Below are 17734 nucleotides of genomic sequence, written 5' to 3' on the forward strand. Positions count from 1 at the left end.
TTATGTGTGTTGGTAAATTGTTTTCCAGTGCAGGTCATTATTAAACTAGAATCCCACTGGAATGAGTCTGAAATCAACCTCTTTAACTCAATTATAATATGATTTTACTGTTTGCAGTTATGTATTATTGAATGCAGAGTTATCTGCAATATATCTGCAAAATAAAGGTGCATATTCAATTATAATTTCAGATCTTGTTGTCTGGAAGCCTGTAGTTATCTATTTTTTGTTGTTATTGTTACTGTTTCATTCTTTCTTTTAAATGACACTTTCATAATTGACAAGTTCTTTTTTTCTATTTAAAATTTATTTACTGAATTACAACTTTTGTGATATTAAAAATTGAACAATTTCAATAGTTATAAATTTATCAGGTTACTATGAAATCTATGAAAGCTATGTAAAATCAATGATATGAAAAGAAATTAAAGTTTTGATATCAGAGACCCTAAATACATCAGGAGACATTTTCTCTTTCTGTACTCCAAAAACTCAAATATCTTACTTGTGCTGTTTTTCAGGAGTTTATAAATTAGCTCAATAGATCACATCCAAAAGACTTTTTTTTAAATGTCAACTTTTGCTTAACATCCTCTACATAAATTTCCTTACTTCCAGAGAACAAGTATAACATTGATAAAATCTAAACATACGAACATTTTCTACTGAGAAGGGTCATGAGAAAAGTTTGCATCCACTTACTAAGAAATATACACATAAAAAAGCATTCTTTCCAACTTTCACATGACTTGTGTATAAAATGTATATTAGGTTTCCCTAGAGGCACAGGATTAATAGGATAGATGTGTTTGTGAAAGTGAATTTATTAAGGAGTATTGACTCACTGGATCACAACATGAAGTCACACAATAGGGCATCTGCAAGCTGAGGAGCAAGGAAGCATGTCTGAGTCTCAAAACTTCATAGGGAAACCAACAGTTCAGCCTTCAGACTGTGGCTGAAGGCCAGAGAGCCACTGGAAAATCACTGATATAAGTCCAGGAGTCCAAAAGCTGAAGAACTTGAAGTTTGATATTTAAAGGCAGAAACCAACCAGCACAGGAGAAAGATAAGGGCCAAAAAATTTAGCCAGTCTAGTCCTTCCATGTTGTTCTGTCTATGTTTACTCTAGGTGGACTGGCAACTGATTGGATTGTGCACACCCAGATTGAGGGTAGGTCTGCTTCTCCCAGTCCATGACTCAAATACACTCGCAGACACACCCAGGAGTAACACTTAGCATTCTTCAATCCAATCAAGTTGATACTCAATATTAATCATCTCAAAAATATTATCTAAAGATGAAAAAGATAGTAAGACTAATCTGTTTTCCATTAATATATTCATATTCTCCTTAGACTTCATATTTATTTAATTTGAAAAAAATATGTACGTAAAATCTTTTTGAATCTATTCCAGTTCCTACGTAAGCCTTTTCTCTGTAAGTGCATGCTAACAGTGAAGGCAAAAAACAGAAAAGATGAAATACAGGCTGGGTGTGGTGGTTCACACCTGTAATCCTTGCACTTGTGAGGCCCAGCTGGGTAGATTATGACCAGGCAGGAGATCAGGAGCTGGAGACCAGCCTGGCCAACACAGAGAAATTGTCCCCCCATCTCTACTGAAAAATACAAAAATTAGATTGCCATGGTGGCACATGCCTGTAATCCCAGTACACAGAAGGCTGAGGCAGGAGAATCACTTGAACTCAGGAGACAGAGATCGCAGTGAACCAAGATCGTGCCACTGCAGTCCAGGCTGTGGCGCGATCTTGCACTAGAGAGCAAGACTCTGCCCTACCCCCAACAAAAAGATGAAATATAAAATATAAATTATCTAATAGGACATGTACAGGATCAATAAATGGAGTTAGTAGGTTAATTGTAAGAATAGAAAAATATAAACTGTTTTTTTTTCCCCATTAAGAAAATAAGAGAATGAGAGATAAAACTATGGTTCTTCATGGAGTCTATTTGAGACGCTATAATAGAAATTCTTTATATAAGATTTGGACAAGTTCAACAGCATAATAGTCAAATAATTATCTAAATATCCTATAATTAATCTGTTAGAAATAATTCTAAGTGCACAAACTCTAACCAATAAAATGTATCCAAAGAGCAAAGAAGAAATGATTATTTTAATAAAACATTGCAAGTGAAAAATTGATTATAAATTCAGGGAATTTTCAGCACTGAAAATCTTTTATAGATATGCAAAGCACTGGTCATAAAGTAACACTGTAGTTTCTCAGCAATTAAATGTCACCTGAAGCGAGGAAAGAAGCCGTTGGGCAATTGTCTTAACATATTCGTTGGCTAGGCTAAAATATTCTAACTTGTTATATCTGCCTTCATGAGGCAAGCAGAATACTACATCAGTAAAATAATTGCACTATTCACATTAACATATTTCTCATTTAATGTGTAAAGATACTAGAACAGTATCATTTTGGGAGATGTAAACCAGAAAGTTACTTGAGCATTTATGAAGTAGAAAAAGTAAGACTTAAGGCAATGTTACAGAATGTTTAAGGATATTTCAATTACCAGTACTCTGGATCAGGTAGGAAAGGAAAGAAAAATTAGGCTTGTGCCATTTATCCATTTGGTATCATTACTGAGGGGAGAGGTCAAAAAAGTCATGAAAAATGATACCTTAAATAATTATATTTTATGGCAGTTGGAGTTAGTTGGCTGAATGGTTACCATCCTTATCAATACCAATACCTATGAATAAAATTATGTATATGTGCATAAAATATTAGGTGTTAATTAAAAACATTTTGGTGTTATGCAATGTAAAGCTGGAACTGGGGTATAAGTGGCAAGGTGATAACAATGGGGCTATAGAGCGTACAGAAAGGGAGTAAAAAAGAAGTCAAATATGTCTCTGCTTTCCCCCAGTGTTCAATTCAGTTGAGGAGAAATGCGTAAGTCAACAAGCAAATAAGGTTAATTGCAGTGTAGATTAGTACAACATCAATGCCAAAAGCATGGCATATACAACATAGGTTATGCCTAATTTATTAAAGGAAGTAACTACTTAAGGCTTTGGACTATATTCCTTAATAGAAGTAGCTAGATTTGAGCATGGTATAAATAGTTAAGAATTTCAATATGTAAATATGGAAGGGAGGGAATTTCATCTGGAGAATTAAAAGCAGAGATACCAAAGGAAAAGGCAAGTTGAGGGAAGAGTAGAGTTTGTATGCAGGTTTTCCTTGGGCAGCAGTGGAAGAGATGCACTTATAAAGGCAAATTGATGCCAGATTATGGGTTTAGAGTGTCAGCTGCTATTTGATAAATGTGGATATTAAACTACTCTAACTATTTCCTTCGTCAGAATGGCCTCCCTCATTAGATTATAAGTTTTTTATTACAAGAAAAAGAAAGGGCTATTTCTTATAATAGTTCTCTGAATATTGCACAGCCTTTACCAGAGTAAACTTCAAATATTTGGTGCTTGACATTTGGCTTTCTCAGAAAGGAATGTGAATGAAAGAAAAAGTTGGAGTTTATTTGAATGAGTAATGGTTCCCTGGCAAAATTATTATTGCAGATGGAACCATTCTGTAGTTTCTCTTTCACAGGTATTTAGAATCATTTTTGCTCCTCCCTACATAGAAGATTTTTCTCTAACTTTCCCATTGACTCTACAAAAGTATCAAAGGCTTGCAACAAATTTTTATTTAGCCCAATGTAGTGAGAGTTTATTTAAAAAATAAGTGACTCAGTAGATCACCTCAATATGTGTACATGAGACATTTTGCAATCTATGGGTTCTTCTCTGAAGAACGAGACTGATCACCACAGCAATATTTTCTTTCCAAGAGAAAAAACTTATGTGCGATCTTAAAGAAAACAGGATTTAGAAAACTAATGGTTTATTGAAATATACTGTGGCCTGTACGTGTGTAGATACATACCATTAAAGTCGAGAAAAGTAATTTTTTCTCGTATTTCTCACTCAATCTACATCTTTTTACCACCCAAAGAGATACTTTGTAAGACAGACTATAATTGGTACTATCAATTTATCAGATTCAGAGTGTAGAACTTGTTTTCAGACCACTGAATCAAGAATACAGAATACAATTTCTGTTAACAGTAACAATGGTTAGGCAAATAATTTCCCTTGCCAGGAATTGAAAGCTTTACCGTTTTCTAAGTATTTACTTTGGTTTGTAACAATGTTTATTTGTAACTCCATAATTATTATGCAATTCTTGCTATAATTCCTTAAATGCATAATGTATATGCTGATTAGAGCAGCATCACCAAGAACCATATAATTAACCATTTTCTATTAGTAGTTTAAAAAAATATCTCTTCTGAATATCCCTTCTGAAGGAAATGGGATTGATGAGTACATCATATTAAAAGAATAGGTAGAAATAAGCTAAACTATATATTGTGCAAATAATACATGCCAAGTGATGGTTTGACTCTGTGTCCCCACCTAAATCTCTTCTTGTAGCTCCCATAATTCCCACGTGTTGTGAGAGGACCCAGTGGGAGATAATTGAATCATAGGGACTGGCCTTTCCTGTGCTATTCTCCTGATAGTGAATAAGTCTCACAAGATCTGATGGTTTTTAAAAAGGGAAGTTTCCCTGCAAAAGCTCTCCCTGGCCTGCCACCGTCTATGTAAGATATGATTTGCTTTTTCTTGCCTATTGCCATCATTGTGAGGCCTCCCCAGTCATGTCAACTGTAAGTCCATAAAACCTCTTTTCCTTCCCAGTCTCAGGTATGTCTTTATAAGCAGCCTGAAACTGGACTTACATGTCAAACTGCATTCTGGGATATTTTGTACAATATTTAATTCTCCAAACAACCCTAAACAAAAGCAGAAAGTCTTTGGCAGATTCCTGTTTTAGAAAAAAGTCAACCTTTGAAGCAATTAATTATTCAGATGATTATATAAAAATACATCCAAGACATTATTTCTGTTCTCATTTTACTTTGTGAAGGATATAGAACTAAATAATGCCTTTAATTTTTATCTAGTTGTTAATTTCTATGCAACAAAGAGGTCCACTTTATTATAAGTAAGCAATGCAGGCCAATCAGTGTATTCAGTAGTTTATTTTTGCCTGACTGAGTTAAATTTTTCCATCATAATATCTTTGTTAAGAGAAAAGCCTGATGGAAAGTTGAATTTTAATTCACAAGGTAGTGCTACTTTCTGTCTCTTCCACTGCAGAGAAATGAAAAGTTGGTTACAGGAGTTCTAGGCAGCACATCTACAGAGCTACTGACCAGAACTGGTTACAGGAACCACCCTCTGTGGTATCTTTACAGAAAAGAGGACAACTTTCCCATAAGTATTCTAGCAGATTTCCACTCTTGTCTCAAAAATCAGCTAAGTGCTAGCCTTGTAAGTATTCATAAATTTCTGCTTTCTTTCATCATTCTCAATGTAAAAGCTTTTAGGGTCTCCCATTTGACTGTAGATAAACTTATTTGGGCAATAGAACCACCATAACATATCTGAATTAATGAGGACTTGCCCAAAGAACTGGGTAGTGAGTGTTACCTTTTCTTATGTCATATGAGGGCGAGGTAAACACCTGAACAAAACTAGTCTCTGATAGGAAGCTAGAAAGAGAAATGAATAAAGAGCAGACTCTTAATGGTCTGCTAAACTGTGTCTGCATTAGACAATATATTAAAATATTTGATTACTCTTACTGATTAAGCAATGTATAATATATGTCATGCATACTTCCAGTTGCCATCAGACATCAATAATACTAGTTATTTTCCTAATTTTTATTTTCAGAAAATAATTTTAGAAAGATCTGAAAAAGATATGCCAGAATCCTAGCTGCATTTAAGCTTTATTCATTAGCAGCTGAATTCAATCAGTAATAATCCTAGATTAATAAATTCTATTATAAAATCTAATGTTCATCATTTTTCAAATACAAATACTTATAGGCTCTAATAACATGTTTTTAATACTCCTGGGGTACATGAGTTACAGTCTGAGAAACATTATATAAGAAGTTAAAATTTGGAGAATTTGCAAAACTTGGTCAAGTATAGCCCAACAGAAACACATGAGGTAATAACCAGCTACTTAATTATTTATTAGACTTCATAAAAGGAAAGAATGCCATTCAGTAAACTAGAAAATTGGGTTCTGGTTCTGTCTCTTGGTAACTGTCACTTTGAGTGAGTCTCAAACTCTTCTCCATAGTTTCTTCATCTTTAAAGCATTCCTGCTATAAATAACTCCACATAGTTAAAACAGTCATATGTGGATGGATTATATGGAATTCTGCCCTAAAGGAAGTTACTAATTTTTTTGGAAAATGAAAATTGAAGAGGCTATATACACAGATATAAACATGTATTAATTCACCTTTCTGTATGAATAGAACATAAAAATATGTTTAACATTTTTTAAAAATCTTATTTTTAAACTCTAGGTATTTACGTAAGATGCAAAGACTGCAGAAAATTCCTGCGTATATTTTACCCAGCTTCCTTTTGAAGGTACTATCTTTTTATAATCATTGTATACTTAGAAAATTAATAAAAATCACTACAATATTATTAATGTATAAATTGTATTCAGATTTCACAAGTTTTTCCACTAATGTCCTTTTTTTTCCAGGCTTCAATACAGAATGCCATGTTGTGTTTGGTCATCTTGTCTTTTTAGTGTTTCCAGGCTGTGACTTTTTCAGTTTGTTCTTGTTTCTCATGATCTTGGAATTTTGAAGGTTACTGATCAAGTACTTTGTAGAATATACCTAAATTTGGGAGAGATATTTTTCAATTCACAAATCCAGACTATGGGTTTATAAATTTTGGAGAATAATGACACTGAGGTGAAGTGTCATCAATTTAGATTGCACAAAAATATTGATATAATTTATTACTGGTAGTGTTGAACTCGATGATGGTAGTATTTGCCAGATATCTCCACTGTATAGTTTCCATTTTTCTCTTTCTGTACTCTATTATTTGGAAGCAAGTCATTGAGTCCAGTTCACTGGAGACACTACCAACAAATTTATTTTTGTTAAATGATTCTAAAAACAATTACAAAGCCATTATGTATTAAGCCAAAATCTATTTGAGAAGGTTTGCAGCCATTTTAGATACATTTCCCTAAAGGGAAATAAACAAGGTAGTTTTTATATCTATGTGTTGCAACTAGAAAAGGTAAAGTTTTTCCCACATTTCTCTGATTTCTAAAACGTGCTAATAGGTATATCAAGAAGTTAATCTCGCATAGGTCAAACAAAGGAGATATAACCAGAACCCAATTTTTGCAGTAAATACAACATTTTCAATGAGTCAGCTGCTTTTGAAAGCTGAATCAATTCCTAGAGAATGTGAGAATACATTTAGTATTAGAAGCATTACTACTCCCATGGCCTTAAATCATTGTTTGATGTAACATGGAAAAGTGCCTAATTTGCTTTCAAGTAGCAGCTTTCTCAGTAGAAGAATGAGCACTATTTCAAATATATTTTTGTTGCATTAGGCAGCATTTCTCAAATTATGGGCTACATTCACTTTATGTGTCATAGAAAAGTCTCTCAGTAAAATAGAAATGTTGCCATATATGTATATATTCATTTACTCATTGATATTTTTATGTATGTATTTTTGAAGAAGTATAAATACAAAAGAAGATGAAAATATTTGTATTAGCTCAGAAGAAATTCTTGAGAACTCCATTAAAAGTATGTTTTCATTTGCCTCCCTAACTTTCATTAGATGGCCCTCTCAAAAACACATACATATACACAGAAATTCATTATTTCTTTTAGAGATTTTTGTCAGTATTACAACTATAGTGGATGTCAGCTTTGAAATCACCTTCACCAACTTGAATCAATCAGCCATCGAGTTTTATTGATTCTTCCTTAAAAGTAACTCTTTAATTTAGCACTTTCTTTTTATTCTTATTGATTTTGTCTTTGTTCAAATCCTCATATCAGAACCATCAAAATAACTTCCTAATATCCTTTCCTCATTCCCATCTTTTCTATCATTTATTTGATGCTTTATTATTAACTGAGTTTCTAAACATTATGTGAAATACATATTTTTGATTAAAATTCTTAAATTATATTCTATTTACAAAGTAATATCTCAGAAATGCTATTGTCTTCCTCTCATTCGCATTTATAAATTGTAGTGAGTGTTCCTAACTTGCCTGTATTTCTTTTCCTATTTTTGAAAATGTTTTTTGTCATCTTCTAGGAAATGCTTTTCTCTATCTTAAACATGTCCATTCTAGTAGAACCCCTTTTTTTATGAGGGATTATACATCGTTGGCTTTGCATTGATTGGTCTGAGATTTAGCACTTGTTATGATATAGGTTAATTCTATTTATTGTGATGGTCACACTTAATTTAAGCTCAAAGAATAAACACAGTCACACAATAAGACAATTATAATATTTCCCCAGTTTTGTACTTATAACCGAATAATACAAGGGAGTTGGGGAGGCAAATGAAAATATACTTTTAATGAATTTCTCAAGAATTTCTTCTATGCTAATACAAAAAAAAGAAAGGAAATCTTAAAGCCTTCCCAGTGACAAACTTGGAGATATGAGGAGTGAATATTGTTGCTGGTTATATTATCTGCCATGTGTAGGCAGTATGAAAGAATGAGGCCAAGATAGTGAAGCATATCTTCTACAGAGAGAAATTGGTAGCATTCAAATTCCTTACTCTGGGAAACCAAGCTTGCAAATAGCAAAATATCAAGCCTAACAAAACCACAGAAATAGTCTGGAAAAGGTGGATCTGGACATTGGATGTCATCTCTAACACCTCCACCACCTGATGTCACTGTTGTTGCCACTAGAAGGAATTTTCAATTGTCTATTTTTTTGCCTTAAGTATTCCAGATTAAAGTCCCAGATCAAAGTATCTGATTGTCTGACATAGAATATGTATATTCACTCTGGTTACTAAGACTCAACATAAGCAAATGCTTGCCTTTAGGTTTTGGATATAAAGGTGAATCTCACCTCCCACCAAAGATCACACTGTGGCAAATTGCCAAATATAAAAAGTCAATTCAGGGGCTGGTCAGGCCCCCTCCCCACCCCCTGCCAAAGTGTCCAATACTCAGAGGCTTTCCATTAATTTTATTTCCTGCCTACGCTAGTTTCAGGCATTTATATTGCAAAAAATGATTTAGATCCATACATTAGTCATATATTAATCAATAAGTAGCTAACATGTCATAAGAACTAAATATATGACAAGTACTTCATATTATTTCACTTTCATAATAACTTTATGAAGTGTTAGTCTTCTCAGTTTTATAGATGAATAAATGGAGGGTTAGTGCAATTAAGTAACTTGTTTTAGACTATACTTGTATAGACTACTCAAATCATAACAAAGCAGTGATTTAATCTCAGGTCCTTAACTCATATATGATATTGCTACCTATTGGTACTGCATTCCTTTAAAATTCTTATTGTTGCTTCCACTAAGTAACTTCACAGTAATTACCACTTATTCACTGAACAATTGGTCTCCTTGTTCACTGAATTACTCAACATCCACATTCTTATGTCTTGACTACACAAATGGATAAATCTCTTGGAATCTTGCTTATTTACTTCTAAGCATTAACAATCTTTTACTCCACTCTACATTCCCCACCCACTTACTGGATCCATCCTGCACTTTTTTATCATCATAACTGTAATGACTTCAAAATCCAAATTTAAGCATTTTATTCTCTTTTCGGCTTTCCCACTTATTCTAGTACACTTAATGAAACTAAATTATTTGTGTTATTATAGAGTTATAAGAAATTTTTATGTATTACAAACACCAGTCTCTTATCAGATAGATTGTATTCAAAATTTTTCTTTATGAGTTGACTTTTTACCTGAATGTATCTTGATAATTTGCTTTGAGAAGTATAGTTTTTATTTTTATAAAGTCCAATTTTTCTATTTTTTTCTGTTTTAATTTGTGGTTTTGGTTTTATCCCTATAAGCATTTTGCTAACCCAATAGACAATTAAAATACTTCTGTGTTTTCTTCTATGGGTCTTGTAGTTTTATCATTTACATTTAGGTCTATAATACCTACTGAGTTAATGTTTTTGTGTGTGATGTGAGGAGGGTATTCAATTTCATTTTTTTTTGTATGTGATTGTATAGTTTTCAGCTATAATTTTTGTAAAAAAGACTATTGCTTTCCTTTTGAATTTTCTTAGAACCCTTGTTAATAATACATTGACCATAAATATTTAAGTCTGTGGATCTATGTTATTACATTATCTGGATTACTGTAGTTTTATTGCACATTTTGAAATTGTGAATTCTGAGTCTTTCAACTTTGTTCTTGTTCAAGATGGTTTTGTCAATTCCTGGTCCCTTGTATTTCCATATGAATTTTAGGATCAGATTGTCAATTTATACAAAAAAAGTCAACTCCATACTTTTGAATTTCTAATTATAATATCACTGAGATCAAATGGATTTTCATTAGATTGGCAAAATACAGATTTTTTCTGAATTGCTGTTTATTAAGTAATTTTCTTTGTAGATGCGGTTCAAACTAAAGAAATTGAGGAAAACATAATTTAGTTATGAAAATTCTAAGATTTGACAGAGCCAGGATTGCCTGGGATATAATAAAAAACAAGATTTTGAGGAGAATTTTTTTTGTTACTTTTTCTCTCTCTTTGGATGAAATTAAATGTACTATCTTGAAGACTGAGTTGTACCTGTGGTTACCGTCTATGCTGATCACTATAAGAAGCCAAGCAATGTCTTAGGATGCCTCCAGGTAAGACCAGTCACAGATGCACACAAAAATTCATTGTTATAAAGCAGAAGCAAAATCTATGGGTGCTATTGATATCTGAACATCCATTTTTATGTATGTCACAGTTGGAGATATTTTGAGTTTTGGTACCCCGTGGATTGGCTCTTCTTGCTCATTTTGTAAATGATAATAATGTAACTGACTCCCATCCGCTTGTCTAAGATGCTGCCTCTTAGATTGGTTACATATGCATGCAGTCTGATTTTGTGGTTGTGTCAATCTCCTAATCTGACCTCATTTTTATCTCTGTTTTACCAGATTTGAAAAAGTAAGAGCTGCTTTCAGTGTTCCGTGTCTTTGATTTTATAAATTATGGGATTTATTTCTTTGTTTTTACTCAGTATTACTGGAAAAATGCAGATATTTAGATCTCTTGCATACAAGCATATAATGGGGTCCAAAGGAAGGTTCTGGTCAACTAAGTGTTAAACTGACTAACAAAATTTAACACAATTTATAATTATCTGTGTTCTCTATTATCATAGCTTAATTTTTGTGTATACAAATTGGAAAACTGTCCTGCATATGCTCCGTTATGTTGCTGCCTGAAAGCCTTCCAACCACTTTATTGAAGTAGGAAAAAAAGTATTAGAATTTACGTTACCGCTTTTCTCTTACATTTTAAATTCAAATAGAAAGTCACCAGTTTCTCCATGCATTCTTATTCACCAGTAACTTTCAAACTATAGTTGCATAACATTTTGAAATTCTAAAATAAATATTTTAGAAAACAGATTTTAAAAGAATAAAAGAATGAGAGAATTAAACACATTCAGGTATTTTCTGATTTTATTGGGTAGATTTTCAAATTATATAATAAAAATATCTCCATGATACACAAGGTTATTTTATCTTAATGAATATTTCATAATTCATGTGTTTTGAGCAAATGTCTTACAGATCATATATTTTCATGTTGCTATTATAAATTATTGTTCATTACCTTTACATATGCTGAGGCATAAAACATTGAAATTAATACAAATACCTTTTCAAATATACTCATGTACTTCACTGGTATTTTTATTGTAACTGACTACAATTTCTTCTTTCCATTTACTCTATATGCTAGTCCTTATTCCTTCCCCAACTTGACTATAAACTGCTCTTCACAATTCCTCAGGTTTTGACCACAATTCTTTTATGAATTACATGATTCATATATTATAAAACCTTATTTACAATATTTTAGTTTATCCTTTATGGTGCTGTTATTATTTGTTACTTAGTCTGAATGGACAGCAGAGCAGATATGTTATTGACAATACTACTGAATACGTATGTATTGCTACAACTCCTGTAGTATGTTGATTTTTAAGAGTTTATATCTTCTTCATATCAATGCTTAAATAATTCACCTATTTTACCACCTCTTATTTCATAACTGACCTCCAAATTGCCACATGTAAAATATCAATTTTTTTATTCTGAAAATTTTATTTGTAGGTGATTGCAATTAAATAAATCACACAGTTTTAAAGCATCTCATCTTACTTCATGCTTACAGAAATGGCAGGATAACCATTCATTTCTCCTTCATTTCCTTGTTCTGTTCTCTGTTATGCTGAGTAAAGAGGCAGAAACTTTGTTAGCATAACAAATCAAGAGTGTTTAGGATATGAGGCAGTTTACATTAACAAAGGAGAGATCTGGCTTTGTCTCATTCTCTCTGAGTATTTGAAAGTGTCTTATTCAGCATTAGAATCAGGAAGTTGATAATTCTTTTCAAGGATGGACCTTGGAAGGAAAATGGAACCTGCAAATAGCTGATTACAACACCATGTCACTCCTACAAGTATTGGAGGATTACTGCGGGTAGGAAAAAATACAGAGATTATTTGGGAATAGGAGGGAAAGTGCAGGATACTGAAAAGGGAAAATCTAAATATTGGTTTGAGGTGAACTATGAAATGCCTCAAAATGACTTTGTAACTAATATTTTGAATCATAACAATGTTCTGTATGTTTTTATGGTCCATTAACGGCTATTAGGGTTCACTCGGGGTGGCTAGCAAAATATCATGGAAATAATAGGGAAAGTTATAAGATTATAGTCTCAAACCTTTTAGAAGGCTGAAAAGTTTTAATAGAACAGGCCGATGGCAGCCAGTTTATTACACTAGATATCTTTAAGTCATAAAATAAAACATTAGGATAATAAAAGCTTCCCTAGTTAAACCTGTTTACCCCACATTCCTTTGTCTCTAATTTGTTTACTCATGTAAATTTTGTGCTAGATGTCCCTCTCAGGGGTAAGTTGAAAAGAAATTACATATTAATGGTGTTTATTCTAGGCCCCAGAATCAAGAGCTTTTATCATTCATAAAACTATTCTTTTAACCATGTTAATTATCTACACGCATGTTAACTTAAAACTTCTGTTATTAAATCTATACAGAATAAATGCAAGAAAGACAAGGAGTCATGGTTGGTTAGCTACAATCACCCTCTAAAAACAGCTGACAACCTTCCCTAGCCTACTGAAATTCACTGTATTCTGGTGTAAGTGCATATTATTCATCCGTCGCTAAGTCAAGGTCTGCAAAACAGACCTCCGCAAGTAGTAATCAGCATCTCATGTGGTGACTCCGATGTAACACTTGACACAGCTGGTGTCCAAACACGAACATCAATGTGACTGCCACCACAGTTGTACCCCAGTATGAGGTTAATCCCAATGTGAGATAACCCTGATGTAACACTCGTCACAGCTGGCACCCAAACAGAGACTCTGACATGACCAACACCACAAATGTCAAACCTTGCTTTTTTATAATAAACTGTAGTCACATGCCTCTTCAGGTTTACAAGCAAAATGGAGGAATGGCATGAAGAGTGAAGACTTGGATGTGGAAATTTTTAACTGAGTCTCATGTCTGCCCACAGCAATATAGATCTCTGGCTTGAATCAGAAAAGCACCACTGTGATGTTGGAACTGCCGGAGAGAAATGGGCCTAAACGTCACATGAACAGTAATGGAGAGAGACAAGGTAAAAACTAACATTGTAATCTCCCCAAACCTCCAGGCTAGTGGAAAGTTCAATATAAAATTCAGAGCTTATCAGGAAAGGGACCAAGGGAGAGTGGTTTACATACTGAAGATTTCTATAAAATGTTTTTTGAAAGGGAGTAAAGATGTTCATTGAGACAGAAATGATAAGAGGCCCCAGGCAGACCACCACCTTAGGATTCCAGACTGAAAGACAGTGGAAAATAATAGACAAGGTAGGACAATCTCTGCTGGATTTGATTAGGTATTAAAATTTATTTTTGTGTTTGGCAAAACATAGTAAAATACCATATTTTGGGGTGGAGTTGTTGAGGAGCAGAAATACAAAACTTGTGTCATAGAGTTTTGAACACACCCTGTAAATGGCATAGTAATGACATTGATCAGCTAAGATTCATAGTTTGGAGATTCATAATGCTTTGAATAAAATCAGAACGAAAATCTGTGTCTGCAAGTGACTCACTGGAAGCTTTAAAAAGTCTTTAACCAGTAAAAGTATGCTAAGGCCTGTGACTATCTAGCAGAAAAAAAAAATCAAATTGTTTAATAATTTGTTTTCTTTTGTTTGGTTGGTTTTTTTACAAGAATAGTAGGATAAGGAAGGAATGACTGTCGGAGATATAAGTGGAAAAACAATAATACAAAAATTACATATTGTATAAATTCCTGTTAGATACAGTTCAAAAGAATGAAACCAATTTCCGATGAGAGAAGCTAAAATACTTTGCACTCTAGAGGGCAGTGACATGGTAGGAGTACACCAAAGCCTCTAGGATGCTAGAAGACATTGTTTCTTGCTCTGGATGATAGATTCGTAGATCTATTCACTATGAATTGTGAAAATTTATCTATATGAATATTTGTGATTTGTGCAATTTTCTATATGTGAGTTATTCTTCAATGCAAAATTTACTGAAATAATTTAAAAATAATGATTAGGTAAGTATAGCAAGGGGAAAAAAGAATAAAAATGGATATATCTTGAAACTTTGAGAAAAGGCCACGAGGAGAATGAGCCTAGAATTATATCAACCAGTTAGGGAAGAATGGAAATTTAGCAACTTTCTCACCTTCTGGATCTGATCTTTGAGCCCTACTTGGATAGGAAAGACAGGGGTTGCAGAGTGTAATTTGTATTTTGTGTCTCAGAGCACAGAGAAAAGAGAAGAAATACTAAAACCTGACCCTCCTTTGTCCTTTAATCTCCTAACTCCTGTGTTACCCATTTGTCATATCCAACAGGAAGCTAGCTGAAAAGGAAGCCTAAATGGTACATTCCATAGCAGCCAGTATTTCAAGAGCAGAGAATAGTTCTGGATGGACAAATAAAAAATAACCTTAGAGAAGACGTTGATACCTAGTGATACACCTTGTTATCAAATTTCTTAGTATACCTAGTTATTATAAATAAACACATTGGCATTTCTTGGTATTCTTATTTAGTATGCTTGATACAATAGCAGGGCTGAACTCAATCATCTGAATTCTAAAAGGGTGCTGACAGTCAACAAAGCTCTGGGAATGGTCAGAAGTCCAAAACTATCACATAGCTTGAGGTTCTTAAGTGGTGGGCAGTTATGACTCTTTATGCATCTTAGTTATGTTCAATTTAGCTTCTGTGCCTGCTGTTTCCTGGGAGAGTATTTCTACTTAGCTACCTCTGTTTCAAAGGTGTCTCCCTAAATTAAGATGCCACTGCTGAAATGTCAACAGCTGGAAATGTGTATTTAATTGTTCTTCCAGGAAAGAAAATATGTTGCTCCCATCCCATTGGGACCATTGACTTGCTTTCCTGGGATGGCTGACCATGCTTAATGGTGTGATTTGTGTTGGTAGAAAAGCTTTGTTGTTGTTGATGTTAAGGTTTTTTCATGCAGAGCTAATTGTTTCATGCAATTAGATCTATAAACTTGTGCCATTAACAATTTTCTAAATAACTGAGAAATAACCTATATCCCTTTGCCTAAATGATGAGAATTCAATCGGATTCTCACTCATAATTGAAATACTTAATCAAATAGCTTCTATGAGGTAAACTATCCTGGTTTATTTCATAATTTTAATTTATATATCAAGTGACTATTTATTCTAAATATGGAGATATGTTTATACTTCAATTTTCTTTCCTGTTATGTACATATGCATACACATATTTCTTTATTCCCAGAGTCTATTCCTCCAAAACAAATAAAGCAACTATATCTTTAAACGCAGATTTTTTAATAGCATGCAATATCAGATGATTTAACCTTTATCCAATGTATATATATGGTTTGTAAACATACAACACAAACCCTTAGGAATCCTAAAAGCCATCAGAAATATCAATAAGTTAATCATAATTCTCCTTGATATCAGAGCTCATTTCACTACTTCATTAACAAATACATAATTAAACTTGTAGCTTAACATTTTATTTTCAAAACTACATGTGTTTATAAAAGTATCCAAAGATAAGCCCTTCAAGGTTGGAAAACATAAGTGTATTTCTACAAATTCACTGTTATACATGAAAGAAAATAATTTTACTAAATAGGTCAATATTTAAATCAATAGTAAATTTTTCAAGCATCTGGGTATGAAAACATTTATAGTTCTTCCATAAATAAAAAAGCAAAGAAAATGTGTTTCAATACCGCTTTAACAAGCAGGCCCATGACTCTGTGGCTGCTTTACTAAGGTGCTATTAATCCCTTCAGTTGCCATCTATTTTTACTGACTAGAACATTCAAATCCAATCACCAATAGCAAACCTACATTTGGGGAGTGTATTAGTCATTTTCACCCTGTGTTAAAGAACTGCATAAAACTAGGTAATTTATGAAGAAAAGAGATTTAATGGACTCACAGTTCCACAGGTTGTATAAGAGGCATAGTTGTGGAGGCCTTAGGAAACTTACAATCATGACAGAAGGGGAAGCAAGCATATCTTACCATGGCAGAGTGAGAAAAAGAGTGAAGAGGGGAGGCTACAACATTTTAAGCAGGCCGATCTCATGAGAACACACTCATTATCATGAGAACAGCAGGAATCTGCTCCCATGATTCAATCACCTCTCACTAGGTTTCTCCCTCAATATTGAGAATTACAATTTGACATGAGATTTGGATGGGAACACATAGCCGAATCATGTATTTCCTCCCCTGGTATCTCCCAAATCTCATATCCTTTTCACATTTCAAATCACAGTCTTGCCTTCCAACAGTCCCCCAGTGTTAACTTATTCCAGCATTAACTAAAAATATCCAAGTCTAAACTCTCATCTGAGACAAGGCATGTCCTTTCTGCCTATGAGCCTGTAAAATCAAACAAAAGTTAGTTACTTCCAAGATACAATGAGGTTACAGACATTGAGTAAATGCTCCCATTCCTAATGGGCAAAATTGGCCAAAACAAAGGGACCACAGGTCCCATGCAAGTCCAAAACCTAGCTAGGCCATTATTAAATCTTAAAGCTCCAAGATCCCTTTGGACTCTATGTCTCACACCCAGGCACACTGATGCAAGTGGTGGGCTCCCATGGCCTTTGGAAGTTCTGCCCCTGTAGCTCTGCAATGAGGCTGCTTTTGCCAGCTGGTGTTGAGTGCCTACAGCTTTCCAGGTGCATGGTGCAAGCTGTTGGTGGATCTACCATTCTGGGGTCTGGAGGATGGTAGCTGTCTTCTCACAGCTCCACTAGGTAGTACCTCAGCTTGGACTCTGTGTGGGGGCTCCAACCCCACATTTCCCTTGTTCACTGCCTTAGTAGAGGTTCCCCATGAGGGCTCCAACCCAGCAGCAGACTTCTCCCTGAACATCCATGCATTTCCTTACATCCTCTGAAATCTAGGCAGAAGCTCTCAAACTTCGATTCTTGCCTTATATGCACCTGCAGGCCCAACTCCACG

The sequence above is a fragment of the Sapajus apella genome, unplaced genomic scaffold (assembly GCF_009761245.1).
Source record: "Sapajus apella isolate SASKATOON/1434 unplaced genomic scaffold, GSC_monkey_1.0 scaffold6, whole genome shotgun sequence".
Taxonomy (NCBI): domain Eukaryota; kingdom Metazoa; phylum Chordata; class Mammalia; order Primates; family Cebidae; genus Sapajus; species Sapajus apella.